Source organism: Vombatus ursinus, unplaced genomic scaffold, assembly GCF_900497805.2.
Source record: "Vombatus ursinus unplaced genomic scaffold, bare-nosed wombat genome assembly UNPS02012901.1, whole genome shotgun sequence".
Lineage (NCBI taxonomy): Eukaryota > Metazoa > Chordata > Mammalia > Diprotodontia > Vombatidae > Vombatus > Vombatus ursinus.
The window spans coordinates 1,718,357-1,730,564 of record NW_020952679.1 but is presented as its reverse complement, the minus strand read 5'-3'; positions in this window follow the sequence as shown (position 1 = coordinate 1,730,564).

Sequence of the window (12,208 nt, the reverse complement as noted above, 5' to 3'; positions counted from 1 at the left end):
TACAGATGAAGAAACTGAGGACAAGGGGCATGAAGTGATTTGACCAAGGTTACTTAGGCAGCGCATAACAGATCTCTGGCTGGAACCAGAGAATCTGGATCCCTTGGCACAGAACCATACTACCTCCCTTTCTTCACCGCGCCTATAGTCTCTGCACGCCAAAGACTGAACAGAGAATGAAGAAGGGTTTTGACCTCCATTATACCCGGTCCTGCGATTCAAACATCTCATGGTCAGAAACGCAGCATCTGAAAGTGATTTCTTGCCCTCTTCTTGTCTAACCTTGTGGATCTGGTAAGTCATTATCCTGTAGAAAAGAGGGGGGAAATGATGTCAGCTTACTGTAATTAGCACTTAATGTACTTTAGACCACCAGAGCCTCCTATCCAAACTGTGGAAAATGCCTTGTGGTTTCCTCCCATCACCCCATCTCTAAGACAAAGCCCTACCGCTGCACATAGTGAAGCCACAATGTAATAACCCAAACTGAGGTCATCGGAGGTTGACTGTAACAAGTTCCTTCTGCTGCCCCTGCAAAGCCTGAGCTATTTATGACTCCAGGGTCCTTCCTTGCCTCCCCAGAAGCTCAGCCCTCTTTTGATTTCCTCCAAAAAGAGCCTGACTCTTACCTAAGCATATTGATTCTGACCCACACCCATACATACCAATTCCTCGTCTTTGTGTGGGTGAAGCTTGGTCTCTCCTCATAGAAACATGTTAGACTGAAGTGCCTTTGGTTTTAGGACTGAGGGATTTTTCTTTCTTTACTGTGTGATAAGATCTATTCTAGCATCAACTGGGTTATCCCTGATCCAGAGAAGACTACAATCCCTCCATGCCTTGTCAGATGGTCTTAAGTCAGGGAAGTACCCCAGATTTATTATCTTGACCAATCATGTGATGATAAGCCTCTCCATAATTAGCTGAGTTTATCCTTGGAGGATGGACATGGATATTGTCAACACATCTATCCTCAATTTCCCCAGCTACCTAGGGCCCACAAGAGTTTTTGCCTCCATCCTTCTAGAATCAAGGATCACCTTCAGGCTGCAATGAGACACTTGGGAAAGACTCTGGAGGAGGCATCAGAGGGCAATGGGATAGATATTCCTTCTTTTTTTCTCATGCCTTAGTGGAGTAAATTTCTCTATCTGTCTTCCAGGTATCAGACATGAAAGATCACTGTTGGGTGATGTTATTTCATTCTTTCAACAAGTATTTATTAAGTCCTATGTGAACACTTCTCCCTGTGGAATGGGCAGATGAGAAGAATTTTTTTCAAAGATCATGAAGGTGGCCAAAGCAGGTGCTGTTGAGTACTTACAGCTTGGTCAAGCATCGAAGATGCCAAGGTCATCCACTGCATACTCAGTCATCTTGACTTTGGTCTTGCTGATGGACTTCTTTTACTCTGGAAGAAAGACTGAGGTGGACTAGTTTGTGCAACCTGTCTCACTTAAATCCAATTCATGCATGAGTCAAGACATCACCCTATCATGGTATTGGTCCCTTCAAAATGAAGAACAAACGACGGGTGAAGCCCCCGCTCTCTGTCACATAGGGTGCTAGGCACCTGGGAAACGTACAAATAAAAATGTCATCATCCCTGGCCTCAAGCTGCTTCTGATCTCACTCATCAGGGGACTGTCTGGTGAAGGTGGGCTGGAGTCAGCCTGTGTTTTTTGGTACCGAGGGTTATGAAACGCTGGAATGAGGGTACTTATGTCTAATGGATTTCATGCTGAAAATGGAAGGGAGGGAGAAAACTGCTCAGAAACAACTACCAAATGAGACATCGCATAGAGAGAAATGTGTAGGGCATAGGAAGACAGCTACCTGGAGAGCAATTTAGGATTTCACCGAAGATAGTGACAGGGGAAAGGGGGACATTAGGTCACAAAATCTCAAAGTCTCTGAGTAGGAATTCTGATCTAAGAACTCTACAAACATCCCAAGAAACAGTCATCCGGTCATCACTGGAAGACCTCAAATGAAGGACATCCCATCACCTCCCCAGGCGGTCCATTCCACTTTCACATAGCTCTAATTTCTAGGAAGTTTTTTTTTTCCTACAGTTTAGAACCTTAGTTTGCCTCTCAACAACTTCTATTCATCAATTTTTGTTCCATCCTCTAGAACAAGATGGCACATGATGCAATCCAAATGATTCCACTAAAGAAGAAAAGGATGAATTCACTGATGAGCAGAGCCTTTTTTGGGGCTGAATTTTAAAAATTCATTTTAAACTTAAATACAAAATGAGAAAAGAAAAGAAAAAGAACATTGTCATGTACACAGCAGAGCATTAAGAGAGGATGCCATATAAAACAATAAATTTCCATTTCAAGAAAATCTATATAATAAATACTACACATTGTTTTAAAACTACCCAGCTTTTCTTTGCTTACTTCTAGGTTTTCTTTTGTTTTCTGCTATGCACTTTTTTCTTTATTTTTCCCTCTCCCTTCCTCTCTCCCAAAGAAAGCTATAACTAAATGAAGATATATGTAGATATAGATACAGATATATAGATATAGATATATACATATACATAGATAGCTGTAAACATACACATATACACTCATACACACATATATAAGACTGTACAATGTTTATTTCCTCCTATCATCTGTTTCTCGGAAGGTGGATAGCATCTTCCTTCACAGGTCCAAGTCTTTCCATGTCTTTCTAAATCAACCAGCTTATCATTTCTTACACCATAGCAATATTCCAACCCAATCACCTCCTGTCTGAGAGATTGTCTATGAAAGTTTTCCCCCAAATTTCTGCATTTCTTCTATTCTTGGCTACATAGATTTTATTTATACAAGAAAATTTTAATTTAAAATAATAGAAATGATCCACTTTACACTTCAACAATGCTCTTACCTTATAATATAGTTTAAGGTCTGATACTGCTAAATCTGCTTTCTTTACATTTTTCCCCTGGTTTCTTTGACATTCCCGACCTTTTGTTCTTGAGCATAGACTTTTTAAATAGACACACATCAAAGATGCAAACGAGGGCACATAAACGAAGACACACACAAAAGAGCAGCTCAGTCCTGGAAAAAAAAGTGACAAGAAAGCTGAAGGTCCTATTGAGGCAGAGCTTGAGAAAAATGCCAACAACAAATAGTTGGGCTGGGGGTCCAAAGAAGAAATAAAGAAATAAAGCATGGGAATGCTGCTTTGGGGAATGATGAGAGCAAAGAACTGAACTGCGTAATTTCTATCCTGCTTCTGTTTTCCCTCCAAAAGAGAAGTATTTTCAAACTGGGAAGGATAGGACTAAAAGGTGTTATGGAAACTTGAAATCCACGATAAGTGGGGGGATGGTCAACTGGCAGCCAGCTGCCTTCGATGAGTTCAAGTGGCTAAGTTTGGATGAACTGTAACTAAAGGGCCTGAATGAAATAACTGGTGGCTATGAGTGACAAACTCCTTGTCTGATCTCCAAGAAATAAAGTGGAAATGAAGGGGGACTGCTGACAGGCACATTCTATTTCAAGTTCCCAAACAAGGGAGAACGTGGAGTCTCTGGGCTACAGGCAAGGGAATCCCAGCTATTCCTGGTGAATTTCTAGTAGTGACCATTAAAGATGGAGGAAGAAGGGGAGGGTCAGCTGTATCACATGCTGCAGAGAAACGAGGAAGAATACACAGCAAGGAAAAAATACATTCAACCGGGCAATTTGGGCTCCGTGGCAACCTGAGAGGGAGCAATTTCAGCTGACTGGTGAGGCTGAAAACCCACCAGCAGAGGCTCTGAAGACTACACAAAGAGAGGAAATGGACGCACGGAGTGTCCACAGATTTTCCAAGGATTTTGGCTGAGAAAGGGAGGAGACAAAGAAGTCAATAGCTAGGAGGGCTGGGAGTGAAATCCAGGGAGGTGTGGTTTTTGTTGGTTTGTTTGTTTTTTTAAGGATGGAGGGGAAAGGAGAGTATTTGTAGGCAGTCTGTTGTGGGGAAAACACTTTGTAAACTGCTTTGTGTTTTATAGGTGTGAAAAATACAGTTATCATTGCAAGGTGAAGGAAATGGGAATGTTCAGCCTGGGGAAAAAATGATTTGGTTGTGGGGGTTGATGGCATGAGAATTATCAAGATAGACGGGACCATCAGATGGAAAAAGGGATTATAGGCATTCTGTGTAACTCCAGTGGAAAAAACCAGGGTAGATGTGCCCAAGTTACAGGAAGGCTGGTTTCAGTCCAATGTAAAGAAACACTTAAAAGAAAAATTCAAGCCATCGAAAATGGAGAGAGCTGACCCTTGATGTTGGGCATTCCTTGAACCTAAAGGCATTCAAAAAAGGCTGCTTGATCACCTATCAGATATTATTTTGCCTGTAGCTAGAACTCAACAAATGATTGTTGACTAAATGCCAAGAGCCTTGGATTTTGAGCCAAAGAACTTGAGTTCAAATCCTGGCTCTTCCACATAACTGGTTTTGGACTAGTCTCCCTGAGCCTCAGTTTACTCCTTCGTAAAAGGAGAGGTTGGATTAGATCATCTCTAACATCCATTCTAGCTCTGAATCTATGATCCTGGCAGTGGCTGATAAATATCGCAGAGGAGAATCCTAAGGGATGACCTTCGTGACTTCTGTCCTCCCTTCCAACTCTGGTATTCATTCATAGGATTGTAGAGCTGGGAAGGACTCCAGGCCATTGAATCCAAATCCTTCCAGGCTTAGATGATGCCCAGAGATTTGCTCAAGGTCACAGTGATACTAAATAGCAGAACTGGGACATGAATTAGGTATTCTTATGCTAATTCCAGAGCTTCTTCCGATGAACCAGAATTCTAAATCAATTTTTTTTCTAGAGTAAAAGGAACAGCCCTCCCCTACCCCCACCTGCTGAAAAACAAGCAAACAAAGCCCCCTCATTCCCTGGGCCTGGGAAGGATCATCCCAGATGGCTAGTGACAGATTGTCGACAGTTGTGATGTTGCCTTCAGGCAGGAGAAGGAAAACGTCTCATATGATGTTAGCAGTGAGAGTGGCTCTAGGTCTGTTTTCTCTAAAAACCACTCCCAAGAAAACAAGACAAATGCCTTCCTCCCTCTTACAGTGAGGAAGTCACTCAAGAATTCTGACCGCATGTAGAGGGATGGGGGAATGCTGTGACTGGCTGAGGTGGTGGGGAAACCAGATGTGCCCTGCTGGAAGAGTCTAAAAAAAGCCTGGTGGCCTGTTGAGTCCAATTACAACTTGTGCCCTGAAGTGCTGCCTTTGGTGGAAAATTAGGTTAAGCTGGAAACTAGCCGGCTTCCAGAGCCGAGTGTGGAAGGAAACCATTGACACTGCTGCCCCTCAGTGACTGATGATGAGGACTATCTTCCTAATCAGTCACCCAGAGCAGCTGCAGGAACCTTGCTTGCACATCCAAGGTAGGGCGGTCTCTCCCCACTGCAGTCTATCCACCACTCAGCTATCACGTGATTTTCTTAAAGCACAAGTTTGACTGTGGCCATTCAATTAACTCCAATGGCTCCCCATTACCTCCAGGGTCAAATACATTGGTTTTTAAAGCTTGTCTTGACTTTGTTCCTGGTTTCCTTTCCAATCTTTCCACATTCTGATCCAGTTACACTGGCTTCCCGACTGTTTTTCACACACAAGCCTCCATCTACCACCTCTCTGCCTTTGCCCTTTGCCCAGAATGCTCTGTTCCCTCGCTTCCACCTCTTCATTTCCCAGGCTTCCTCCAAGACTCAGCTCAAGCTCTGCCTTCCACAGGAGGCCTTTTGTGGACCTTCAGCTGCCAGCACCTTCCACTTCCATCCCTTCTCTATATGTCCTGTACATACCTAGTCTCAAATGTGTTGTCTCCCCCATTAACATGTAAGCTCTTTGAGAGCAGGTCCTGGTTTTGCCTTTCTTTATGTTTCTAGGACTTGTTCCAAAGGAATTGCTTCTCATGCTTGTTGAATAAGTGCCTGAAGAATGGAGGCACAATATGCCTTTTACATTTCACCTCTGTGCCAGATTGGAAAGTCAGCACCAGTAGAACTTCTCCCCAAATCCTAAAACTTTTCAAGGAAAAGTGTTTTGAATCAAAGAGGGCCTGCCCTGTTGACAACAGAAAACCGCCTCTTGGACCATGCCCCTGACCCAGCTAGGAGCTCACTTTGCTGAGACTTCCTGCTCTGTTGGGAGTCTGGTGATGGAGGCATCAATTAGAAAGCATCACCCCTCCATACCATCCTAAAAGGGACTGAGGTGCCCACTGCTCAGATGAGTTAAGTGGGTCAACTCCCCAGATATTCTGTTTGGTTGGCATAGCCTTTAAGAACCTAGGACCAACTCCCAGCCTGATAAAGAATTGGAGGATTATAGAAAAGGCAGAGAAGAGCAAGGCCATTAAAGCCTCAAGCATATCCACACCAGTTACAGTTAATGGGTCTGAATATGCTCATCATGAATCAGCAACATAATTCATTATCCCTGTGTGGACATTTCTGTTCTTTCCTTAAGGCTTCTTTCTTTAATTGATGACTGCTGTCTTCAGTGGAATTTTTGGCCTTTCCAAATTGCCTGGTGTTGGCAAAATGATCAATTGTCTGTACTCTCTCCCCATTCTATAGGCTGATTATGCCAGAGGGTATTTAAGATCCTTCCTGGTCAGGGTGTCTAAGGAGGACACAAGCCATTAGAAGGTTCAGGGAGTGTTAGGGGGTAACTGGAGCCAGGACCTGACCCAGGTGGGGTTAATCAAAGAAGCCAGAGAAGGGCAGTTTTGAATGAGAGGGAAGGACGAGAATGAGAGGTTTGGTTAAGGCAATGGCAACATAGGATATAGAGAGACCAGGAAAGGCTATGCTGGGACAGGTAGGGAGACTGGTTTGGTCGGAGTGGAGGGCACCAATTGGAATAGAATAGGAGATTCCCTTGTAAAGATTTGAATTGAAACAGCCAACAGGTAAGAGGGGGCCATTGTCTCGTACTACCCAGGACTGACATCCCTTCATCACCTGATCTTCCTGGGTCATCCTCTGCTGCAATCAGGTGATACTCTTTATGCCATTGTTAGCTATCCTGAGTTCCTTTAACAGACACGATTCAGATTCACTGTCTCTCTCTCTCTCTTTCTAATGTTCCCTTCAGTCTTATATCTACCCAGCTCAGCCTCATGCCTGACCAGTCCCTCTTCTCTTCTTCCTTCCTCATGCCCCCCACTCTACGGTAAGAAACTGCCCTTCATCCTAGACCTCTTCTCACATTACCTTCATTTTCCGGTGCTCACCAAATCTTGACTTTCTTCTGAAGGCTCCTCATCCCTGGCCACCATCTCTGCGGCTGGCTTCTCTTCTCATGATCAGGACACACTGGGCCAGGAGGCAAAGGAAGCAGACTGATTTCTCCCCTATCCCCTCCCCCTCCACTTGCAAATTATTTCACTGTTGCCATATCCTTTTGAAGTGCACTCCCTCCATCAGTAGTGGGGGATCTGGAGCATCTGCAGGACCCATTCGTTTACTCATGTAAGCTCTCCATGTGGGGGATGGAGCTTGCTTCCAGGAAGGACGATATGTAAACATTAGAGACTCTGTAGAGGAGGCCTAGATAGACATTTAGTAACTGATTCTGGGCAACCAACCATGTCATGAAAAAGAGACTCTTTCTTTGATTTTGGAGATGTTCAAAAAGGCCTCTTGGCTTCAACACCTCCAATTTTACCTCAGTGGCTCCTAAGGGAGCTTGCTGACTCTTTCATAGCTGTCAGTGAGAGGCCATGGGGTAAAGGAAAGGTCCTGGGGCAGCTAGGTGGTACAATGGATAGATCACCAGCCCTGGAGTCAGGAGGACCTGAGTTCAAATCCGGCCTCAGACCAAACACTTGACACTTACTAGGTGTGACCCTGGGCAAGTCACTTAACCCCATTTGACTAACAACAAAAAAAGAAAGGGAAAGGCCTTGGGGTCATCTCCCCCACTGAGTCATGGCCCAATGAAAAACTTGGCAGTCTGCACTTATTCTTTTCGCCTTTGGGTGGAAGGAAATTAGAGACTCTAATTTGAGATGTTTCAGATGGAGAACAGAAACCGAGGAATCCTGGAGTCAGCATCTAGGCGAGGCTTTGCAGCCCAGTCAGCATCAATGCTCCAGAGAGCCAGGAACAGCCTCCAGAAGTAACCTTCAGTCATTCCAGAGACCAGCCCAGGGACAGCTGAGATGAGGAACCACCCATCATGACTGCCACCTTGGACGTGAACTTGGGGAATCAATGCTACAAAGGGACTGAGCTAAATTTGGGGCCTTTCCCCCACAGATGGAGGTGGTGTAGGGAAGAGTGTGGCCCAGAGGAAGGGGTATCCTGGTAATGTTTAACAGCTGGCTTTATGGGGAGGAACCTGTAAGTGTAATCTGTATTATTAATATTTTCTGCATTGTTTTCTCAAATCTAGAAACCCTAGTTTATTGGGAAGGGCTGGAGAGTGAGGAAGGCACTCCCTCCTCCACCCCAGAGTGATTCCCTCTCATAAGCCTGGATCACGGGATCACAGATACAGAGCTGGAAGTGACCTCTGAGCCCATCAAGCCCATCTTCTTATTTTACAAGTGAAGAAACTGAGGCACAGAGTGGTCACACAGAAAGCATCTCAAGCAGGATTAGTGCACTCTCAGATCCTTCTGACTTCAAGCCCAGCTCTCCATCCACTAGGCCAGCTCAAAGCTCCCTAATTTGGGGGCATTTCCTCTCTGTCGTTGCACGCTAAACTAGCTGGTTTTACCAGGAGCCCTAATCTGTAGCAGAAGCTGCCCCAGGGACCACCGAGTGACTCCAGTGCCGTTTGGTGTTCATCTGGGGCCTCCAGAGCACTTCAAATGTGCTGAAAGTCAGGAGGATTTTGGAGCTCAGCCGGATTCAGCACAAATGATGTCGAGTGGGGGCTTTTCATGAGTCAGTTTCCTCATCTGTGAAATTGACTTAGAAGTGCTACCCTGCCCACACTGACTCATTCCATGAATTATCGTAATAATAATACAAACTGGCTTCTGTAGATGGGGGTTCTGTGGATCATCTGAGGAGGAATTCTTCCTCTCAGTCCCTGGAGAAAAGCCCAGTGCTTGTCAGGACTCTGCTCAGGTAGTCAGATCAACAGGAAGTAAGGTTTTAGAAGCCTTGAAATCAACATTCCCTACAGATAAGCTAGAAAGTCAAGAAAAACACAAACCTTCCCAAATACCTTCTTAGTGACATGAAAGATGATGGCGGGCAGCACTGTAAGCCTGGTGGATCCCTTGGATATTCACTGGGGTCATGTCCCAGGGCTTGGTCATTTTAAAGGGTGTGTGTCACCTCTGGAAGGGGAAGGAATGTCTCCCAGAATTCCTTTTGCTGATGAGAAAAAAAGGAATGGGTAGCTTGAAAATGGAGGATGTGGAGAGAAACATGGGCTGGGCTTACAGTGGCTCTCTTTCTTCAGGATCCCTCACCCTGGAGAGTAACTAGAAAGGGGAAGCACCCCTAGATTATGTCTTATCAGCATTGGGTGAAGGAATTTGGAAATATTTAGCCTGGAGAAGAGAATTTGGGGGACCAAGACAACTGTCCTCAAAGGTTGGAAGAGCTTTCATGATTTCCCCATTAGAATATAAGATCCTCTAGGGCAGGAGCCTTTTTTATGTCTGTGATTCTAGCATATAAGTGTTTGGTAATTATTCGTTGAATGAACAACTGACTTTTTTTCCAGAAGGAGAAATCTGGACCAATGGGCTGAAGTTGAAAAGAAGCCAATTTAGACCAAATTGCATATGGAAAATCTTCTAGATTATTAGAGGTATTCAAAAGTGGAAGGGGTTGCCTTGGGAAGTAGAGGTTTTACTTCCATTGAATGTCCTAAATACACTAGGAAGGGGTTAGCTAGGTGATACGGTGAGCACTGTTCTTGGAGTTAGGAAGACTCATCTTCAGGAGTTCAAATCCAGTCTCAGACACTTCCTAGCTGTGTGACCCTCAGCAAGTCACTTCACCCTGTTTGCCTCAGTTTCCTCATCTGTAAAATGAGCTAGAGAAGAAAATGGCAGACCACTCCAGTATCTTTGCCAAGAAAATCCCAAATGGGGTCACAAAGACTCAGACACAACTGAAATACCTAACAACACTAGGAGCATCAGTAGTGCCAGTCAACACAAAGCTATAATTTTACTTAGGAATAAAATTTTTCATCTGTTTTCTTTGCCTCATGAATAAAAAAAAATGTGCTGCATGAAATGACAAAACTTGTTCCTTCAAGATATTCCTAAATTCTCGTCCTTCTGATTGAACAATTGCTGGTGGCTGCTTGTTGGATCCATGGTAGAGGGGATGCCTGTCCTGGAATGAGAGGGACCGAGGTCCAACCAACCCAGAGCTCCTCCGACTTTGTAATTCTGTGATGCCCCTTGTTGTCTGGTAATATCTTACTAACAGGGACAGCCCTCACCACTCTTCTAATCACCAGTCTCATATGTTACTGCCGATCCCACAACTCCAAATAAATGTCTCATACCTCAACCTTTCCAAAGCTGAACTCATTCTCTTTACCCCCACCACTACCCCTCCTCCCAGCTCTTCATTACTGTCCAGGGCAGCATGGTCCTTCCAGCCATGCAAGCTTGAGACCTAGATGTCATCCTTGATGCTCAATTCCCTTTCCTCCTTCAGATTCAGTTGTACAGAGGTCGGTGCATGTTGTCTCCCCAGCAGACTGTGAATTCCCTTTGCATCCTCAAAACTTACATCAGTGCCTGGCACATAGTAGACGCTCAATAAATTGCCTGTCTGACATTTCCTTGCTATGTTTTTTAAATTTATTTTTAAATTTTTATTTAAATTTTATTTTTCTATAATAGTATTTTATTTTTTTCCACTTGCATGTGAAAATAGTTTTCAACATTCACTTTTATTAGATTTTGAGTTACAAATTTTTGTCTCTTTCTCTTCCCTCCCCTTCCCCAAGACAGCATGCAATCTCATATAGGCTTTACCTGTGCAATCATATTAAACATATTTCCACATTAGTCATGTTGTGGAAGAAGAATCAGAACAAAAGAGAAAAACACAAGAAAGAAAAACAAAGAGAAAATCGTCTGCTTCAGTCTGCATTCAGACTCCATAGTTCTTTCTCTGGATGGGAATAGCATATTCCATCTTAAGTCTTTTGGAATTGTCTTAGATCATTGCATTGCTGAGAAGAGCTAAGTCTATCAGAGTTGCTGTTACTGTGTACAATGTTCTCCTGGTTCTGCTCACTTCACTCAGCATCAGTTCATGTAAGTCTTTCCAGTTTTTTTTTTTCTGAAATCTGCCTGCTCATCATTTCTAATAGAATAATAGTATTCCATTACATTCATACATCACAACTTGTTCAACCATTCCCCAATTGATGGGCATCCCCTCAATTTCCAATTCTTGGCCACCACAAAAAGAGCTTTAATAAATGTTTGTGTACATGTGGATCCTTTTCTCTTTTCTTATGATCTCTTTGGGATTCAGATAGATCTAGTAATGGTATTACTGGATCAAAGAGTATGCATCATTTTATAGCCCTTTGGGCATAGTTCCAAGTTGCTCTTCAGAATGATAGGATCAGTTCACAATTCCACCAACAATGCATTAGTGTCCCAATTTCCCCACATCTTCTCCAACATTTATAATTTTCTTTTTTTTGTCATATTAGTTCATCAAATATGTGTGAGTTTGTTTTAATTTGCATTTCTCTAATCAATAGTGACTTAGAACTTTTTTTTCATTATGACTATAAATAATTTTAATTTCTTCCTTTGAAAATTGTTTGTTCATATTCTTTGACCATTTATCAATTGGGGGATGACTTATATTCTTATAAACTTGACTCAGATCTCTATATATTTGAGAAATGAGGCCTTTATCAGAGATACTAGCTGTAAAAAAAAAAATTTCCCAGCTTTCTGCATCCTGCTATGTTCTTTTATTGTCCTCTAGGACAGCCCTTCTTAAACTGTGGGTCATGACCCCAAATGGGGTCTTAAAAAATTTGGCAACAGCAGAAGGTTTCTGAATGTGCAACAGTCAACAATTCAAAATTAAGCCCATAATGAACTGAGGTGTTTCTGGCAGAGCCTGCCAGTGTTGCATCGAGGAGCTTCATTGCAGCCTTGGTTCTGAACACAAAGCATGCGCACTTTGTACTGCTCGAGCCCTCACACCATGCAATTCCAATGCTGCCAAAA